Raw genomic sequence first — 21,858 nt, 5'->3', positions numbered from 1 at the left:
CATTTTGGGATATGATAAGAAGGAAAACTAAAAAAGAATATATAAATGAAGAAACTAAAAATTATAAAACAAAAATGCTACCATGGAAAATAAATATTCTAATTATACAGAAAGACAGAAAGATGAGGTATAATAATGTGATTATTATTTAAATCTAGGGGAAATTTTACCAAAAGACACAATTAAAGCCATTGAAGTAACAAAAAAGTGGTGTACCAAGATAGAAGAGTATCAGGATTTCCTATAAAGACTAGTAATAAATAAGTTACCAGTAAAGGGGAATGTTTCCTATAAAAAGAAATATGAAAGTGTGTTTATTTTGTTGGAAGGAAGAGATAACAGGGCATGTTTTTTTTAGAAATGTAAAGGAATGGTGAAAGTCTAAGAAAGTTGTGGAATATGTTTTGAAAACATTAACAACAGAAACAATAAAGATATGAATATGATTATGTATGCAAATTAGAGGAACAAGTAGAAAGAATATGTGAGACAAGTAGATAAGCATTTATTTGATTTAATATGGGTTATTTGGAATGAAAGACTGAATGAAATTTGGTTTAATGAGAAATGAATTTTGGCAGAAATATTAAAAAATTAGATTTTGGTTGTGGAAGAAGGAGTGGGGGGGGCAACTATGGAAGAATAACAGCAATGAGGATGTTATGAGAAAAATGTTAAATAAAATATAGAAATATGTATATATGTGCCTGTAAATATGAACATTATATAAATATGCAAATATATAAATAATGTGTTTTATGTTGTGTCAAATAAAACACTCCCTACTCTTTTGAATAGCTCAGTTGGATGTAAAGGATCTCACAATACTTATCATCAACACAGGCAAAGAGGGCCTCAGTTTAACATCTCATCCAATGGATGACATACTCAGGAGTCCAGCACCCCCCCCTTAAAATGTACTGCAATATCAGTAATCCATCTACATGTTGTGAGAGTAGAACGCACAGCATTCTGAACCAAAGGCAAATATGCTACCCATTGAGCTTCTAACACTGCTTTGAAAATTGATAACACAAACACTGAATCCATAAAACTGATAAATAAAACAGTCGAGCAGGGAAACAGACTTAGTATCTCGCCCCCTTTACCTCACATTCATTGCAAATGCATTGAAACTAACATTCATTGCAAATGCATTTAGCCAGTGGTGGATTAAGTGTATGCTGGTCCCTGGGCTGTTTTCAAACTATGGGCCACCTGAATACATTTTCAGGGCCATGAATAAATCCATGTGTTATCTGATTTACCTTGCTGATTTAATATATTCCTTGTTACGTACAACAACATTCACACAAATGTATTTTAAATTTGTAGTTTTGAACATTTTTTTTATTTTTTCATTACGCAATAAAACAAAATGCATGAACCATAAATAGTAAAAGTATTTACTTCAGAACATTACAATCAACTCAAATGACTAAGTATAACAACAGGGTCTGGAAGTTGATGGAGAGCATTGCATATATTGGCTTCTATAGCCAAGGTGCAGCATTTCGGCCTAAGCAAGTTAACTAACTAACCTGCTGTCTCTAACAAGGGCATTACACACACACACACGCACACACACACACACACACACACACACACACACACACACACACACACACACACACACACACACACACACACACACACACCTTCTACCTGCTGCTGAAAGTTAGGTTCCAGTATGTGCATTCAAGGCAGCTAGTTATCTATAATGCTGCTTCTTTCTACCTGCTGCCAAAAATCAGGTCCCATGGTCCAAATTATATGCTGTCAACAGGATATCCATATTGTTACTGCTGTTCCTGGTTCATAAAATCCGATCTCACCCATTTGTTCTGTGTGCACAACATTACATCTTTGTAGCAGTAAAGTGTGTTTGCATGTAGGGACTTTTATTTTTTAATTAAATAAATGCTTTGGCTTGCTACCCACCCAACTGCCTCCGTCACAGACTGCTGAAGCCAGCCCTCTCTGGCAGAATTTATCCATCATTTCCTGTTCTGAGAGCAAGCTATCATATCTTTCTGATGATATCAAATGGTTTGATACATGCTTGTACCTTTTGAAATGGACAGCTGAATTCATCTATCAGCATATAAGCCAGCATGATAGCATTTGCTAAAAATTAAACAGTTTTTCCAACTGTCATATTGCAATTTCAAGCATGCTACATGAAAGTATAATTACAGCTTTGAAAATACATTGAACCACATCAGTTTTGATAACCTGTGTGTAAAGTGAGATTGTTTTGTGCATGGTTTCACTGTACTTCATTAGCAACCATATCAGGAACATCAACTGTTCAGAAAGTATTCACAACAGAGGTGGTATGCTTTTCCATAAGCAATAGTTATTCTGGAATCAAGCCCATTGACTCAATCAGCGTGAGCAGTTTGTCTTATTTCAAACTTCTTGAATTTTTATAGAGGGTTGGATTTTTTTTTAAATTAGTCTCAGTAACAATAGGACTGCATCAGTATGTTGATGTGTACAACGGCAATATGACCCAGTGTATGGCAATACACCACAGTATTCTGGCTTCCTTTTTATGAATCCTGAAACTGACAAAACACAACATGCACAGAATGTATTTATGCCCCAGTGTGCATTACTTTCACAGCTTAGCATGCAACCATTAAGCTTGTTACATCATGTATGCCCTTCAACTACACTGTGTCAGATCCCTGAATAGATAAGTATGCATCTACATATTTTTAAACATTATTGTGGCTTACTATCTATATCAATTCCTATATATAACATACCTCAGATAATAATGGTATGTGAGATATCCAAACCTTTAGTCTCAGTTTCTCTACTATAGGTCTAAAGTGGAAGTTAGTGCCCCAGTTTTCACCATCTAAAAGTAAGAAATGTGTAATCTCCCATAAATTACAAATGTAGGTTTATGAAAGTGTGCAAATATAACTGAAGATACTATGAAACCAGGCAAAGCCACCAATGATACGACCAATAAACAGATAAAAGTTAGCCAGGCACAGGGTGTGCTGGACACACAAAGTCAAAGAGGGAGTTCAGTCTATTAAGGAAACCAAAGTTTAATGAAGAATTAAAGATTTGGATCCTGCTTCTCTCAGGCCTTCATCAGAACAAAAATCAATGCATAACTACCAGTTTAAATAGTGACACAATTCCTGAATGCAGTAAAACAATTTAAAAATACAAAACTCCATTTGCTCTTAAAGGATCAGCACATTGAAATACATGCATTTGTAAATTATCCCGCTTTGACTTCATGTTTCCAGCACACCCTGTGCCTGGCCACCTTTCATCGGTTTATTGAAACGGTGTAAATGACTATCACTGGCATTACTTTCTTGCCATTTTTGTACCAGTGATTATCTATATATAAGAACAGCATCACTGATGTATAATCTTACATCTCCTTTTTATCAGAAACCTGGGAGGACTGTCATAACTGCAAGTGTCATCCTTTGACATCATGACATACCTCTCAGCTGTCCAGAATTTTGCAGAAAGTCAAGATTTTTGTCTCATGTTTTTGATCTTTTTCTCATAAAATATGTGATTTCCTGGCAAATCACTGAGGACTTGAAGTCATTAAATAATGACACCCATTTGAGTTTCAGACATTATATTCTTCATAACTGCATACTAACACAAATCCTGTTATCCTAGCAATTTTCTGAGTTTATAAGGGCAATATTTAAATTCTTTGCCTATTTTTGGTCTTTACCCCCCGCCCATTATTTTAGACTTTGTCCAGATTTCTTGTGCTGAAAGGTTGAGAAGTATGTATCATGACATGATTAACTGTAGAAATTCCAAGTGCTTACGATCTGAAATAAAGAAAACCATGTGAAGTCTCCACTGGAAATAAAAATGATAATCTAGCATCATGATTGTATTATCATTTTCTTCCTGCCCTTGGAAACTGCCTACTGTGGACCCACAACTACCTGTTCACCTTGGTTTACCTTAAAAATACTGAAATTTGGTTCAGTGAATGTGGAAAGTCAAACGTTAAGTTAGTCGACTTTCCGTGTTGCTGAATGTTAGATCGAAATTACATATCTGCGAATGCAAGTGTGTATTCGGTGATAGTAACTCGATGTTGTGAGTAGAACTGTGGTTCAGTGTGGAAAGGGCAATGTATCCCTTTCCTCACTGTAGTGCAATCTCGGAGTTAGAATATTTAATTTATTTGCAGGGGGTGTTGGGGGAGCAGCCCCCCAAAGGGGGGTCCATGGGGGCTTGCACCCCTGCTAAAACATGAATGACAGTGTAGGTGTTTCACTTACATTTGCACCTACACTGCCATCATGGCCAATTTTTGACATAAATGTCGAATCTGTTGAATTCGATCAACAGATTCAACATTATAACCTAATTAGTATGCCAGAAGTCTCATGTCATTTTTATAGTATCGAACTTTGAGTTTTCTGAACTTTGATATTTTGATAGTAATCCATCCACCTTAGGTATACTTCTATATACACCGTTGATGATATGTCTATCTACAATTGAGCCACAGAATGATTGCAGTGCTACTGTCTCTTTGAAATGATTATGTGACTTCCATACATTTTACAAAACTGATAAACTCGTTACCATAAGTTAGCTAACATTTAAAATCTTTTCATGTCATCCCTGGACTGTAATTCATAAAATACAGAAATGACACTTGACAATTTTCTCTGGAAACAAGCTACTTGTTTATTTCTTCAGTGATAGATTGATTACTGATAGGCTCATTAGCTATCAATAATTAGCTAAGTAGGAACACTCCATTTTCAGCAAGGGCCTTGGGAAGAAGTCCATTAACAACACCTCCGAAGTATATATACTGGAAATAAATACTTTAAATTAGTATTAAATGACTCAATGTAATGCGTGATAAATACAGCAAATGCAGAAATCAGTTCTCTTCCATTAAGCAGTCATAGGGTATCAAAGCAGTTACATTAACAACCCCAATTTCACAGATTACATCAGCATAACAGTTGCATAAATAATAAACAAGACACACTAATTTACAAAATTAAGTCATCATTATAAATATAACCAGGCTAAATAAAAGAAAAGAGAAAACAGAAAATAATCAAGAAATGTAAGTAAGTTAACAGACAGCTGAAGAACAAGTAAAGATGAGCAATAAAATTGATAAATGCCATGCATAAGTATAGATCTGAGTACATTGTATGGTTCATAGGTACTTTCTAGACAAATGATCCATGATGATCTTTAGAAGCCTATCCATAAATTCACATGAAGAGTTTAGCCCTTATATTTTAAGTATGAATATCGTAGAGATGAGCAGAACATTTTCATGTTGTCCCTATCCATGCGAGACAAGGATGCTAAAATGGGTGAATTTCAGGTTACCTATCTGTTCATCCAGAATCAGACTATGTTTTAATTGAGTAAGAGAAGTACTTTACTTTATATGGAGAGGAAGACAATTACAAAGAAGTGGTACTCGTTTTGATACAGACTTATCCATCCAGTATGCGCTATTTATATAGCAAAAGAGACTGAGATAGTTTGAGAAGTGTTTGTGCCACCACTGGCTTGTGAATGTGCAATACGTCTGAAAGAATAGGGTCTGCTCAGAATCTGTTCATGAGGCTGATATTGCCCCACAGTGGCTTGAATGATACCAAGAAGAGTGACAAGACTTTGAGACAGTTTGCCTAGTTTTTATGATTTAGATCCTTGATTTTCTTAGTAAGAAAGCCTTCTGTTTATTCCATTTATGCCAAATATTTGGAGAGAGACATACCAAAAGGGGCATTATGCTCAGTAATGCCCTAATGAATACCAAACAGAGTGGAATTATCACATCCTTGCACCCAAGTGCCACACTGTTAGAGATAAGCTGTGCAGTGACTTTCTTACAATAGTGAATATGTGGTGATACAAGGATAAGTCACTGTTTAAATAGGTTCCTGGGTCCCTAACTGTTGCACTATCAATATGATAGTTACAAGGAACATCATATTTGCCAAAGGATGCCATTGCGCATTTCTTGGCAATTAGATTACCTCAGTACTTTTCACACCTGTTAATTGTTTGGGAAAAGCCCTCTAGGATGATCTTGGTGTCCTCTGGGGTGTTTATGATGGCAACAAGCTTATATCCATCTGTAAACTTAGTCAGCCATAAACCATTAATATTAACTTTGACCTCACATTAAGTAAATGCCAAATAAAAGGGACCCAAAGACTTAACTCTGGGGTACACTACCAGTGACATGTCTTTTGAAGGTGGCAGAACTAACCACTTGAATTGTCAGTGAAGTTTCTACACAATGAATTACACAGGGATTAAGATCAGCAGAGATAGTTTATCTATGATACTTAAGAGCAGGATAGGGTTGAATGGCATTGTGAGGTCTAGCTATGCAGTGTGTATTGATTTACCTTTAATCCATTAACTAGGTTAAGTAAGAAGAATCTGCCTTTGACAAATCCAAACTGGCTTAGGGAGGGAGTTTATTGGTTACCTATGTCCTTATTTATTAATTCCAAAATAAGCCTTTCCATAGGCTTACAGATTAAATTTCTTAGATTATAGGTTTATAATTACCACCCCATCTTTGTGAAGGATATGAGAGCTGCCGTCCTCCATTCATCAAGCTGAAAGCCTGTTTGGAGGCTGATATTGAGCAGACTTTGTTGTGTGCTTGACAAGTCCTAATTCAGGGTGTCCAATAAACAGCTCCATATAGTATCTATCTCCATAGAAGCAGAGTTGTTGGCCTTGGATAGTGCTTTGCAGACTTGTGCATGAGATATTTGAGAGGAGTTGTAGATACATACATACATACAAACAAATGTTTCAAGCATGGACATTAATGCCCTTCTAGCTTGCCAATATACCAAAACACTTGTTCCCATAATAAGTGTCCAAGCTGTTCATAAAAATATCTAAACTAGTACTTGCTTTAATGTAATTTGGTAGTCTGTTCCAAGCATCAGCTACTCTGTCAGAGAACCAATTAGTACACTTCTCATTCCTATAGAATCTTCTACAGACGTTGTCTGATGATTCACTAGTACTTTTTGATAACCCCAAATATTCCCAAAGGTAGTTGTCCCTAAATGGTGTATATATACCTGAATAAGATCTCCTCTAAAATATCTGTAAGAGGCACTGTACAAGTTCAGATATTTTAGTCTTTCTTAATAACTTAGATTTTCACATCCATGGGTGCCTTTGGTATATTTCCGCTGTACTCTTTCCAGTTTATTCATGCTTGTTTTCCTATAGGGTTTCCATATTGTTATTCCATACTCAAGTTTTGGTCTAATGTAACTAACAAACAATGACTTCATTATGTTTGATTTCCTAGACTTTATAAATCTTTTTATACAACCTATAGTTTTATAACTATCATTAGCCAACTGGTTGATATGATTAGAAAAACTCATAGCTGAATCTACCCATATACCCAGGTCCTTAAATGAGTCTACAGTTTCAATCATTGTATGCTGTATTAAATATTCACCTTTCAGTGTATGTCTCCCAAATCTCATATGCTTAGTTTTTGATGTTTTTATCAACATATTATTCTCTTGTGCCCAAATGGTTAATTCAGTCAAATTATTTTGCAGACATGCCTTATCTGTAACACTTGCAATCAGTTTACCCAATTTCAGGTTGTCAGCATAGCCTGTAGAACACATCAGATGAAAAAGTGAGGTCTGAAAGATACAATCTAAACAAGTAAGGGCCTAGAACAGAGCCCTGTGGGACACCTTGACTGTAACCAAGGATTTCACCTATCCAGTTGGTGTGTGATACTTGCTATGCCCTATTTGTAAGCCATGCAGCTATCCATCTTATAAAAAGTGCATCAATACCTAGATGTACTAATTTATTAACCAGTGTTTTGTGTATGACCATGTCAAATGCTGAAGTTAAATCTATATAAATTACATCAGAGCACAACCCTTCATTGATAGCTGTTATTATAATAGAACATCATGTTACAGGTGGTAAGAGATCTATTTCAACATATGCATGATGATATACGGTTTCAAGTCCCAACCTATCCAGTTCTGACAATAACTTATCCAGTAGTACCTTCTCAATTATTTTTCCACAACATGAAAGTAGACTTAAGGGTCTATATGATTCTGGGTTTGTCCTACTCCCTTTTCCCCTAAAGACAGGTTTAATAAGTGTATGCCTCCAGTCATGAGGAATCTCCCCATATTTATATGACCTACAGAATAACAGATATAATGGTAGTATAAGTTCTTGCTGAAGGGTTCTCAGGTCATTGTTACTTATTCCGTCTCCTCCGTGCTCTTTGTCTGGATCCAGTTTGCACAGTTCTTTTTCAATATAATCTAATTTGATTCCAGTATCCAGTATCTGGGGTTACCTAGATGTCACTAGAACAACTTACCGCCCCTTTTGTGGAGCCAAACTGGTTTGCATAAGATTTTGTAAATATATCTATAATCTGTTGTGTCTGAGAATAAATTTTAGAAACTGCAAACAGTTTATCAATTTGTGTATCTTTACTCCTTCCACATCCTATGTATCTATAAAAAGGTTTCCTATTATGCTCAATATCTTTATATAAATTTTCTTTAAATTTTTCTTGATCTTGTCTAACGCTATGCTTAATCTGTTTGTCCAGCTTATTTATTTCAGTTTTCAAAGTTGTAGTTTGACTTCTTTTCCATTTCTTATAGTTTTTTGGTCTCTCACCTTAATCAGATATCTTGTTCTTATGGAAATATGCCCCCCTGATGTTGCATGGCTAGATCCTGATGTTAAAACAATTTTTTTTTTATTTTTTGCACGCAAACAATTTCTCTTTCAAAACTTTCCACATTCCATCTACTGTTTTTCCACTGAACACCCCACTCCAGTTAGTTTTATATAGTAACTGTGTTGCTTCCCTATAATCTGTAATTAACCTTCTGTGCATTGGCTTAGATTTCAGTTTGGCAGAATTATCTAGCAACAAATTAACCTTAATAAACCCATGATCACTGCACATCAATGGTGGCAAAAACTTGACTTGAAGTTACAGTAATTTTTTTGAGAACACAAACAATATCTAGTATATTCTGTCCCCTGGTAGGCTTTTTAACAACATGAAGCATTTGTTATTCCTAAATATACCCTGTGAATATTTTTTTTAGTAACATTATTGAATCAATATTATTCCAGTCTGTTTCTAGTAAATTTAAGTCCCCAGCTATTATTATTCTTTCCTTCTGTGTTTATGTAAGAAATGTATATATTCCTCTAGGGCATCTGCACTTGACTTTGGTGGTCTATACACTCCAACAATTGTTATATGTTCCAGGGTTGTCTTTATTGTCACAGTTACACAATCTATAGTATTGGTGTTATCATTAAACACGTAATAATCACAAGTCTCATAGTTATCATTAATCCCTATCATAATATCTCCACCTGATTTTTTATTAGAATGTCTGTTACAGTAAAAACATTTATACCCTGTCAGAAATGGTTTCCAGTCATTGCTCTTTAACCATGTTTAATAAACAATAACACGATCAATCTCGTGGGAATGTAGCAAATTTCCTAATAAAAAAAAACTTTATTATTAATGCTCCTAGTATTAACAACCATCAGAGATGCATCAAATGTTGCTATCTGTGAACTGTTACATTTTTGACCTGGAAAAAATCCTGGCTAGTGTTTGTCAAATATTGCAAAATATCTGCTGCAAAAATTCTCTTCCCTGATCTAGACAAATGCACACCAACCTGTCTGAACATGTGTGTGCCCAAAAGAAGGCTTGGATGCTCTACACATTTCCATTTTTTAAAACAGGACACTTTTTCCATGTACGTGTTTATCCAAAAAATCTTTTCATTCACGGTGACCTGACTATCCTTTCTATAGGTGATTTGTGAAAAATATGTCCTAACACCAGTACAACTTATACTATCTAGGAGGGCTGTCTGTTCCCGACTAAGTCAGAGAATCGTTGTTAATGACATCATTTGTACCAACATGAATAAAAACAGATCCATACTTCCTTACATTAAGGCATTCCAAGGCTTGTTTCACATCTTCTATTTTTGCTCCTGGTAAGCATAACATTACTCGATGTTCATTATCATCTCTGCAAATATAAGTATCAGTTCCTCTAATAACTGAATCTCCAATTACAAGAATATCTTTGCTGACCATCTCTGAAGAATCTTCAGCTTCTAATACAGTCATTTCTGCTCTATCACTTGTTACGAAGGATAGATCTTCATCACTATTAGTCTTATTAATTCCACTGTTTTCATTGCGTATTAAATTCCCATCCAGCTGGCATTGTAAATCCACAGCTTGAGCCATGTAGTCCACATCTGTCTTTCTCTTCTTTTTTCTTACAATGATGTTCTTCATTCCTTCCACGTTCAGTTTTGATTTCTTCCTTTTCACCTGCCCCTTGCCTCTTTTTTCTACCTTTTCCACTGGAAATGTGATGCCTTTTTCTGTAGACTGAAGGTTTTCAGATAGACAGATATCTTTATTCCTTGTCACCAGTGTGTTACATAACAAAGCAGAATCCTTTTTACTACGTATTCTCTTTCCTTTACACTCATTAGTCAGTTTCTTTTTCTTCCTTGTTATTTGTTGAGAACTTCTTCCTTTCTTTCTTTTTTTGTTTCCTTCTAAACAGACCAGATCCTCAGATTGCTGAGTACTTGCATCCACAATTGCATAGTTCTCAGGGGACTCATCACTCATCATGTTTGATAGGGCTTGAATGTCCTTTGCAGAAAATAGATGCATCATTTCCTAAATCTGTTCTATTTGTTCTATGCATAACATTATTTAGTTCATCAGTCCAGTCCTTAATATATGATACAACAGTTCTCTAAGCCATGCCGATTGCACATGTGCAATCATCATCATCAAGTCGAGATTTGCTTCTAACAATGGTAAGCAAATCATCCAACTTTTGACACGAGGCACGAAGATCAACAGTGTTATCAGCCGTTACCTTTAAATATGCATAGCATTTAATGGACTGTACAAGATACTTGCATATTAGCAAATCGTTAATTGCATAGATGTCAATATGTGATCTGGGAATGTTGGAGAGGATGGGGTGGAGTTAGAACTAAGTTTATCTGCTTGTAGATTGACTACGTCTTCCATGTCTAAATGTGTGCTATCATTTACAATTAGCTTTGTGTAGTGCTGCTTATTGGTTCATAGGTTCATAGGTTGGTACTAGGCTATCTGCCCGAAGGCATTTATAAGCCTAGTCAGAATGTGTTGGCTTTCACTGACGCATAGATTAATTCCCTGTGCCTCTGTCCAGCAGAGCCGCTGAAGTGATCCCCGGGGTAAACTTTCTGTTTCCCATCCACTCGTCAAGGTTTTTCTTGAAGAGTGTTAGCAAGGAGCTCTGCCTAATGTAGATTGGAATCTTGTTCCAAAGCATGGGAAGTCTCTGGGACAGGAATCTCTCCCTCCAGCACATCCTATTTATTGTTGTGCTGAGGTTTAGACCCCTAGAGCGTGTGGCTCGAGGAGATATGGTTTTCTTTAGGTGGAGCATGTCCATCAATTCTGTGTTGAACATGGCCTTGTATGTCAGGCAGAGATCACCTCTGAGTAGGTGGCATGCAACCGAGTACAGCGGGAGTTTATTCAGTTGAGCTGCATATGGCATCTGTTTGAGGCTAGTGATCCTCTTGGTGAGGTATTTCTGTGGTCTTTCCAGCTGTTGCAGGTGTCTTGTAAGGTACATCCCAAATGGGGCATTGTACTCTATGATGGGTCTGATGAGTGATGAGTAGAGGGGCACAATGACCTCTTTTGATCTGGATGCGAACCCTTTTGTGATTAGGTGGGCCACATAGAAGGATTTTCTAACCACTTTGGCAATATGATTATCAAAGGAGAGATTACTATCTACTTGGGCCCCCAGATCCCTTGTTATTGTCTTCCATATTTAGGGCCCCCAGATCCCTTGTTATTGTCTTCCATATTTAGGGGACTACCACCTATGTGGTAGTTTGTGGGTACTTTCTTTTTTCCAAAGGGGATGACTATGCACTTTTTGGCATTTAGCATGAGGCCATGATTTTGACACCAGGTATCTGTCTCAGTGAGACCATTTTGGAGGATGTCTGTGTCAGCCGGAGAGTCAAGTATAGCCTCTAGTTTGCAGTCGTCTGTGAACTTGGTCAGCCTTAGTCCTCCTGTGCTTGCCTGTACCTCTGAGAAGTATATGCCAAACAGGAGGGGTCCTAGGACTAAGCCCTGGGGAATGCCACTTGTAACTGGTTTAGAGTCGGACCTAGCTCCCGCAAATCTCACTATGTAGGTTCTGTCCGTGAGCCAGTTGGTAACCCATCTTGTGATGTAGGGGTTTATGTTTAGGCTACTGAGCTTGTCTATAATACCAGAATGGGGAATGGTGTTGAAGGCCTTTGCAAGGTCTAGGTAGGCTGTGTGTACCACCTTCCCCTTGTCTATAGCCTTGGTAACTGTCTCAAAGAGGTCCACCAGGTTTAGGATGCATAATCTGCCCTTAAAGCTGAACTGGGTAGGGTCCAGTGTTTGGAGGTTACCAATGTCTCTGTTAATGAGTTCCATGATGATGTGCTCCATAGCCTTGCAGACCAAGCTAGTCAGGCTTATAGGGCAATTGTTTCTGGGGTCTGTTGAGGCTCTACATTGGTGGAGTGGAATAACCATTGCTGTGCACCACTCTATGGGTATGTAGCCTGTGGAGAGGCTGAGTTTGAACAGTGTGTTTAGGTGAGGGGTTAGTTAATCTTTGAGCTTATGTAGGACGCAGCCTGGGGCACCGTCCGGTCCCATTGATGCTGTGTTTTTGGCTTTGGAGAGGGTTGTTTTAACATGAGTGTCTGTGATTTCAGGGGCTGTACATTCTTCTGGTATGGTTATGGGCTCTTTTGGGAGTGAGGGGGGGGGGTGAAGTTTGCACTGAACCTGTCTGCCAGGATGTTGGCAATATCGGTCGGTTCAGTGTATTTTGTGCATTGTGTAGTAACTGCGAGCAGATCTGAGCATTGCCACTTAGATTCTTGACATAGCTAAAGAATGCATTGTGGTTATCTTTGGAGTCCTTGGCAATTTTTCTTTTGAAGCTCACCTTGGATGATTTTATGAGGGATCATAGTTTCTTGCTGATACTGATCAGGGATGTCTTACCTTCTTGGGATTTTACTCTTTTCTGTACTAGTTTCCTCCATCTATTGTATAGCTTGTTTATGGCAGGGGTCCACCAGACTGGTTTCCTTTTCTTGGATGAGTGAGTCTTGGTTTTGCTTGGGATAGCATGATCCATGCATTCTTGTAGGTGCCCATAGAATGTATTAGTAAAGGAGTTTGTAGCTTGGACAGCATTATCCTTTAGCATGGGGGCTTTGAAACTTTCCACCTTGGTCTTAAGTAATGTGAAGTTTGCTTTTGAAAAGTTTTTCACAGTGGTTTCCTTGTCCGAGGGTGGGAGCGGAATGTGGATATCCAAAGTAATTTGTTTATGATCAGATCTAACCAGTGAGGGGTTGACCTCCAGTGTGGAACACCGGTCGCCCATGTTGGTAATGACCAGGTATAATATGTTGTCACCTCTGGTGGGAGTGTTGACCAGTTGATCCAGGGTGTTTGAGTTTATAAATTCTAGGAAATGTTGGGCAAGGGAGTTATTACTTGAGTTTCTATGATAATTAAAGATGGCTTTGTGGTTGTCTTTTACATGGATGGTTATAATTACTTCATTTCTGGTTTTGGTTGATTTGTTCATGGTCTGGAGTTCACTGTTATGTTTAGCAGGAACTTTTTACATCTAGAGACTTATGTGTCTTTTCACATGCAATTATTTTTTTTCATTTAGTATAGAGTCTGTTTATAATAACAGTTTATACTCAAACAGTCATTTATAGGTCTAGTATGTGACTTATTTACATAATTAATTAACAACTTTAAAACCAGAACATTTAAATAAATAAACAACAAATTTCGCAATATCACAAAAATTGAAATATATATTCTTCATACTCCAACCAAGAAAATGTAATATTAAGTGAAACACTGAAAAATCAAGTTTTATTTTCAAGTGAATAATTTGATAAATTATAAATAACTGCATATCTGAATGGCTTTGTCTGTATTGCTCTTTGAATATATTTGGGGCTGCCTTCTTTATATTGATTAATTTGGCTTTCACCTTTGCATAGGTATTGCACCATATCAAATCTCTCTTTCTTTCCCATGTCCATATTTCTTTTTTATACTTTTCAAAAATCTCTAGGTTGTGTTGTTTATATTTTTGCACTTCCTCAGATGCTTCTTTTTCAAAACAGATCTATATAATGTTTTTCACAAATTTTTATTTATTTATTTATTTTACATTTGTTAACCAGGAAAGTTTGACTGGATACAGGTCGATTTTCAGTGGAGTACCGGGTAGAAAAGCTCCAAGTGTACAAAAACAAGTGCAAGTACAGTGAAATTATTACAGTGAGTTATCACAAAACTGAGATTTGTTTAACGATATGTAGACACAGGTACATGTTTTTCTCACATACACACAGCAAAGGTTGGAAGCAAGTAGCTGAGAAAGAAACAGTTAAAGATTTCATCTGAAAAAGGAAAACCCATATATTAAAGGTGGTTATCATACATGGTGTAGTGTTAACTTTAACTCTTTCCAGTAGGTGGGTGATACAGAATTTTAAACAATTAGAGAGTCAAAAGAGTTTTATTCCTGTAATGAGGTTCTCATTTATGAATTAAGTTTGAGTGGGGGATAGTCAGGGTTTGTACAGGGACAAAGCCACTGCATTTTTAAGTATTTCCTAAGGGATTTTTTGAATTGGGATAAGGAGGGGTCAGTGGTGAGTTCAGCAGGAAGTAGGTTCCAGTTTTTACCGGCAGAGCTGGAGAATACTGATTCACCAGCTGAATTGTTGGTTTTTAACAGTTTGCACTAGCAATTTTTTGGAAGAGCAAAGGGATTTTAGGTTACTGTGGGGGGGTAATAATATTTTTCAGTATGGGTGTACTGTCTGGTTGATAGAGGATTTTGTGAACAACTATTAGTTGGTTATATTGCAGTTGATAGGGTAGTTCAAGCCAGTCTAACGACTGAAGTTTAAGGCAATGATGGGTTCTATAAGCTGATCCTGTGCAAATCTGGCAATGTTATTGTAGCACCTAGTTAATTTATTGAGGTTTGATTTGCTTAAGTTTATGAAGATGGGTGAGGCATAAAGAAGGGTTGATAGCAGATGTGTACGGGCAATAACAGTTCTAGCAGATGGGGTTAGGAATGGTTTAATCCTGTATAAAGAGCCTATTTTTTATTAACTGTTTTAATAGTTTTGTCTATGTGAGCATCAAACTTGAGGTTGCTGTCGATGATCATTCCCAGTAGTTTAGTACTAGATTCTGGAGAAATTATGGCACCATTGTTAGATATTATGGTGAGAGGTGGTGAAGGGATCTTGCGAGTGGGGGAGAAAAGTAATATATTTTTTTTATTTGGATTTAATAGTAGTTGGCGACCAGTGAGCCAGTTCTCTACTTTGTTGAAAGTGATTTGGGACAAGGATTGTAAATCTGTGGGGGAGGTGCAGAGCAGATTAGGGTTGAGTCATCTGCATACTGAATACAAGTTGCATCAGGGATGACTTTGTACAGGTCATTAATGAATATGGAGAATAGGAGAGGACCTAATATAAATCCCTATGGGTCTCCAAGGGTGACTGGTAAAAGGGACGATAGGTTATTCTTCCATAGTACAGCTTGTTGTCTGTCACTTAGGTAAGAATAAAACCAGGTAATTGCTAGGTTATCTATGGAGAGTGATTTTAACGTGTTTAAGAGTAGCTGGTGATTTACCATATCAAATGCCTTGGATAGGTCAAGGAAGAGGGCTGAGGAGAGCTTATTGTCATTATGGTTTTGATTTATTGTATGGGAGAAGGACAGAAGGGCTGAGGTTGTACTATGGCAAGGTCTAAATCCATGCTGGGAGGGGGCTAGGAGAGTGTTTTGATTCAGATAGGCAAGAAATTGCTTGTGGATACAATTGTTTCCATTATTTTAGTCAAGGGATTCAGAATGGCTATAGGCCTATAATTTGAAAGTTCAGTGGAATCTCCCCCTTTATGAAGAGGAACAATGTGGGAGATTTTCCAGATGAGGGGGATATAGGCTTCGTGGATAGTTCTATTGATTAAAATTGATATGGGGTATGCTATTTTATTAGCAGATTTTTGGAGATATTCTGCAGGTAGTAGGTCTGCTGAAAGGGTGGTGGGTTTCAGTTTTTTAAGTAGGGACTTAATAAAAGATGTTGGTATTGGATCAAGCTTAAAGGGGATCTTATTATCAGGTGTGGGGTTGGCGGCACTTGGGGTATAGGGAGGGCTTACTGGCTAGGGATTGCACAGTTTCTGTAAAGAAAGTGTTAGAGGTGTTAGCAACAATTTTAGGAGATTGTTAGATGGTAGTTAAGGGGGTAGGGGTAGTTGATTGGCCTGGGTGGAGAAGTTTGTTTATGCCTGACCAGAATTTTTGTGGTTGATTTTGGTGCTTTTGTTGCAGATTACAGTTGTCATTCTTTTTGTCTAGCATAATAGACTTCTTTGCATCATTTCTCAGCTGTTTATATATAAGGTGGTCTTTTGGGGACTTAGTGGTTCTCCATGAGATCCATGCTTTATTTCTGTTAATAATTTTTTGTCTTGTATCATTGGACAGCCATGGTGCTACTTTGTTATTGATTCTGATAGTGTGTGGGGGAGCATGGTTATCCAGGATAGCAAGAAATGTAGAGTTAAAGTATGAGATCGCTTCATCTAGTGGAAGTAGCCATAGGTTGGACCAGTCACATGTGTTAAGTTCATTCTGAAATTTAGTCTGAATAAATTTCTTACAACTTCTAATGGTTTTAGAGGAAGAACGTTGAGGGATGTCATTTCTTTTCCTGATTATATAGGTCAGGAATTGATCACTAAAGTCCTCAGGTAGGGTGTCTGTTTTATATATCTGGGGTAGGTTGTTTATTAATATCCAGTCTAGGATACTTTATTTTTTGTTAGGATTATTACTTCTGGTTGGGGAAGATATCATCTGGGAGAAGCCATGCAAATTTATATGGGTGGAGTGGAAGTCTGAAGAGCAAGTATTCCAGTTGATATTAACATCCCCGAGAGTAATAGTTTCCTGGGGGCAGTTAGTGGAGAGCCATTGGAGGATACCCTCCAAGGTATATGTGTTGTCACTTGGGGGAATATAGATACATGCAATGTTTATAGATTTGCGTTTGTTGAGTTGGACCTTTGTGATGAGTATTTCTGCATTGTTAGTAAACAAGGCATTTGGTGTACTAGTTTTGGATACTTCCAGAGTGGATTTATACAAGATGGCTACCCCCCCACCCTTTCTTAGAGATGTGATCAAGTCTTAATACATTGTACCCTGGGGGTATAATCTCATTATCAATGGTAGTAGACTTGAGCCAGGTCTAGGTAAGGCGTAGTATATCAGGGGAGTGGACGTTCAGGAGGGCAAATAAGTAATGAATTTTCTTGTTTATACTTCTAATGTTCAGGTGACACACAAGGAGTGAGTTGGAGGCATTATTTGAGTTTCGTAGGCTAGTATGGGAGTTATTAGTGGGGCTGATAGTAACAGGAGGGGTTGGGCCTGGGTTAGGGTGGATGTCACCATCCACTATGAGGTTAGGTTGTAATCTAATAGCAAGTTTCTGCAGTTTTAATAAGAGTTTGTGGTAGTATTTAGTTCTAGGATTAATATATGAAGCACAAATGGAATGCTGAGTTTTTGCATTAGAAGAGTTTGATGAGAGGTGGGGTAGTGGTTGGATAGAAGTATGTGGCTGATTAGTAGTACTGGTTTTGGTTCTAGGATAGTGGGTGCCAGGGAGCTGTTGCTATTCATAGGCTGTGAGAAGACAGAGAATTATAAGTGGGGGTATTAGGCAGTAAATAGGATTAGAGTTTGAAGATTTATTAAAAGTATGTGGAGGCATTGTAGGGGTATTTGTATAATGCTTGTTTAAAATAGAGTTGGGGTGTTTATAATTAGCATATTAGCAGTACTTTAATAGTGTAGTGATCAGAGCATTTGCCTTGCAAGCAGTCATTCCGGGTTTGATTCTCACTCCAGTAAATTTCATAAATTCCATATAGTGGGAGACTGGAGTGAGTTGGAGTAATAAGGGTGGGTCCTGTGAATGACTGGTTAATGCTGATTGATTCTGATGAGTGGGAGTGGTGTCAGATGAGGGGGAGTGGCAAGGTGATAATTAGCATAGGACACCTGTGGGCGGGTGGGAATTGGGGGCAGAGTGAGCCCGCAGGGCGAATGGAGTGGGAAGAGCCAAAAGAAGAAGAAGATCGAGGAGAACAATCAGTGGAGTGCTGAAGTCTGAAGGTAAGTGTGTTGAGATATACAAGAAGGCAAGAGGCTTAAAAAAGCTAGAAGTGGGATTATAGCAGAGTGATATAAGGAAATATTTGTATGGTTATACTGGGACCACAGTGTGAGAGAGAACAATAACAAAGAGATGACTAAGAACTGTGTTAGGGGGATTCGATGAAGAAGAGGTAAAGGGATTTAGAGACCCTAAAGCTAATAGTATGGAGCCACCTAGTGGGCAGGTGGAGCACTTGGATGCACTAACAGTATGCAGCCACCAAGAGGGCAGTGGGCTACTTGCATGTAAGCACACTGCTGGGGATTCCTATGAAGCAGGGCAGAAAAGCTAAGTCAAAAGATGGTGCCTTTCAACATCAGGCTTTTTGATACCTCTGTAATTAAGCAGGAGTGGGAGGGGAGGGGTGCAGGTTCAAGGTGGGGGAAGGGATAGACACAAAGTAATGCAAGGCTGAGAGTCAGAAAAAGTGCACTAAGCCAGCTGCTAAAAAGAAAACAGGAAAACCAGGCTGTTAATTCCAGGTCAGTGTGGTGCAGTATTTACCTAATAACTACAAATGTTATACTACTAATTTAGTACACAGTGGTGAAAAGGACCACCACTTCTGCAGGGAAAAACCAAAAGTAGTATCGGCTGCAGATACATAGGTAAACTTTTTCCAAGAGAAAGTAGTTTTAAGTAATTGACCTAGGAGTACTATAGGAAGAAAGAAATGGGGGGGGGGGTAGTGGACACATACAGTGAAAGGGGAATCCGTCTTCAGTTTGGAGGACAGATTAAATACAACTCTAACACACCCTAGTGTAGTTGAAAGCACTTTAGTGTTCCACTGACGCAGGGTCTCACAGTGCAGGGCAACGAGATAGACTTGGGCTGATTGGAGGTTGGCCAAGACACAGGATGTAACTTTTGCTGAAGGAACTGGACGTAAAAAGGAAAAGGAGGTAAATATTAGGTCTGAAGTTTTAAAACACTCTGATTACTAAGTAACTGAGATAGAGAATGCAGGGGAGGACCACCATACCTTGTAAGAAACAACACAATTCTATGAACAACATAAAAATACAAGGATAACAGAGAAAAAAAAAGGTAACTGTAGTTGATACCAGGCTATTATAAGATACACTACACTATTATGTATTGTTATAAAGGTTATGAAGACAAAAAATAGTAGCTAGTAAGCTGCTACACACTATTTAGCATCCTCCACTAAAAGTCAGGAACAACAGTGGTATGCTACAGAAACACAAGCAACTTCTAAGATGCTACACACAATTTAACATTCTCCACTAACAGTCAGGAACAACAGTGGTATGCTACAGAAACACAAGCAACTTCTAAGATGCTACACACAATTTAACATTCTGCACTAAAAGTTAGTAATCAGTGGTGTGCTACAGAAACAAGTAACTACATTCTCCAGCAAACAGTCAGACATAACAGTGATGTTATGCAGATTCACAGAGTCAGTTGTATCCCACTGAGGTTACAATAACGTCTACTCTAATTGCCAAACAGGTTACTGATCTAAAAGTATACATAGCAGGTGACAGTATTCACATTATTGAATAAAGCAGCATTTTACCTGTTATTTAAAGTCACAATATGCTATAAATACAATTCTGTACTGGCACAACAAAAACACTCATATGCAGGGCAAATAGAGTAAAGGAAAAAATAACAAATACGCTCTTGAAATGCAACTCCAGAAAACAAGTGACCAGATAGAGCTGTTACCAACCAGTAATACGCATGACAAAAAATACACACCATGTGTGAAACTTCTCAAACATAGCAATAAGAGTCACAAACAAAAACAATACCAGGAAGTACTTACATGTGAGCACACTACTGGGGATTCCTATATGAAGCAAGGTGGAAAAGCTAAATCAAAATATGGTGCCTTTCTACATCAGGCTTTTTGATACTCTGTAATTAAGTGGGAGTGGGAGGGGAGGTGCGCAGGTTCAAGGTGGGGAGGGGGGGTAGACAAAGTAATGCAAGGTTGTGAGTCAGAAAACCTGGACTAAGCCAGCTGCTAAAAAGAAAATAGGAGAACCAAGCTAAGTTAATTCCAGGTCAGTGTGGTGCAGTATTTACCTAATAACTACAAATGTTATGCTACTAATCTAGTACAGAGCGGTGAAAAGGGCCACCACATCTGCAGGGAAAAACAAAAGAAGTATGAGCTGCAGGTACATAGGTAAACTTTTTCCAAGAGAAATACCTAGGAATACTATAGGAAGAGAGAAATGGGGGGGAGCAGTAGTGTGCACCCGTACACTGAAAGGGGAAACAGTCTTCAGTTTGAAGGACAGATTAAATACAACTCTAAGATACACTAGTGTAGCTGAAAGCTTTAGTGTTCCACCAACACAGGGTCTCACAGTGCAGTGTAACTAGACAACCTTGGGTTGACTGGAGGTTGGCCAAGACACAGGATGTAACTTTTGCTGAGGGGATCTAGTGTAGCTAAAAGCACTTTAGTGTTCCACCGATGCAGGGTCTCACAGTGCAGGACAATGAGACAGCCTTGGGTTGATTGGAGGTTGGCCAAGACACAGCATGTAACTTTTGCTGAGGGGAAGTGAAAGCAGTTTTACTTGTCTGAGTCACTCACAGGCAAATAATTGGTAGGAAAATTCCTTGAAACTTCTGACAGTTTTTCTTGTGGAAGTATTTTTCTTACCTCTAATTTCTCTCTTAATCTTTTTGTATATCTTGTCTGGAAATTCTGGGCTTTTTGCATAATAGTAACAATGCATAATTTCTTTCTTGACCTCAATATCTATTATATTTATGGCTCTTCTTTGGCCTATCCGTTTTTGTGATTTTTGTAGACTGCTCTTTCCTTCTACAATGGGGAGGGGGGGGCAACCTCCCCCTGGGCCTGGCATTGTTTCCAGTCCTGGCACCAGTGTGCCTACCAGGATTGGCGACTTTTTTATCCTGGGTCTTGTGCACCCAGCTATCTTTTTAAATTTTTGACCTACTTCTGTCCATGATATATGCTATATAATTACAGTCTATATATCAGTGTCATCTTGGTGACATTTTGCAAAAATCAGGGTCCAGCTCATGAAGATATTCACCAAGACCTAAGGATGAATTCAATTTCATCAGTATTACTCTCCTTTGCTTGGTGTCTTATCATCTCTCCACTCAGACTCCTAACAGTGCAGATGTTCAGATGAGCTCACAGGCCAATAAAACAGCACACTTTAAGATTCTTCAGCAATCAGGGGCCTAGCAACCAAAGTTGTTTCTACTCAAAAGACAGCAAATTACTAAATATTAGTGCAAATCTATCACAGTCATCATATGAATGAAAAAAGTACCTTTCCCAGGCATTTCAGGGCTGATAGTTTGTCTGCTGGATAAGAAGTGTAAAGCCTTCAGATCCCTCCAGCAAGACACTACAT

At 38.0% G+C, this 21,858-nt stretch overlaps 1 protein-coding gene across 2 annotated transcripts in view; it reads right to left on the bottom strand.

Moving 5' to 3' along the window:
- Window positions 1–21,858, bottom strand: part of KHDRBS2 (KH RNA binding domain containing, signal transduction associated 2) — a 2,078,353-nt gene that overhangs the window by 1,516,242 nt on the left and 540,253 nt on the right. The window lies entirely within an intron of this gene.

Source organism: Protopterus annectens, chromosome 2.part1 (assembly GCF_019279795.1).
Source record: "Protopterus annectens isolate FY-2018-M chromosome 2.part1, PAN1.0, whole genome shotgun sequence".
Lineage (NCBI taxonomy): Eukaryota > Metazoa > Chordata > Ceratodontiformes > Protopteridae > Protopterus > Protopterus annectens.
The sequence above is the reverse complement of the archived record's forward strand: the minus strand, read 5'-3'. Positions and strand labels throughout refer to the sequence as shown.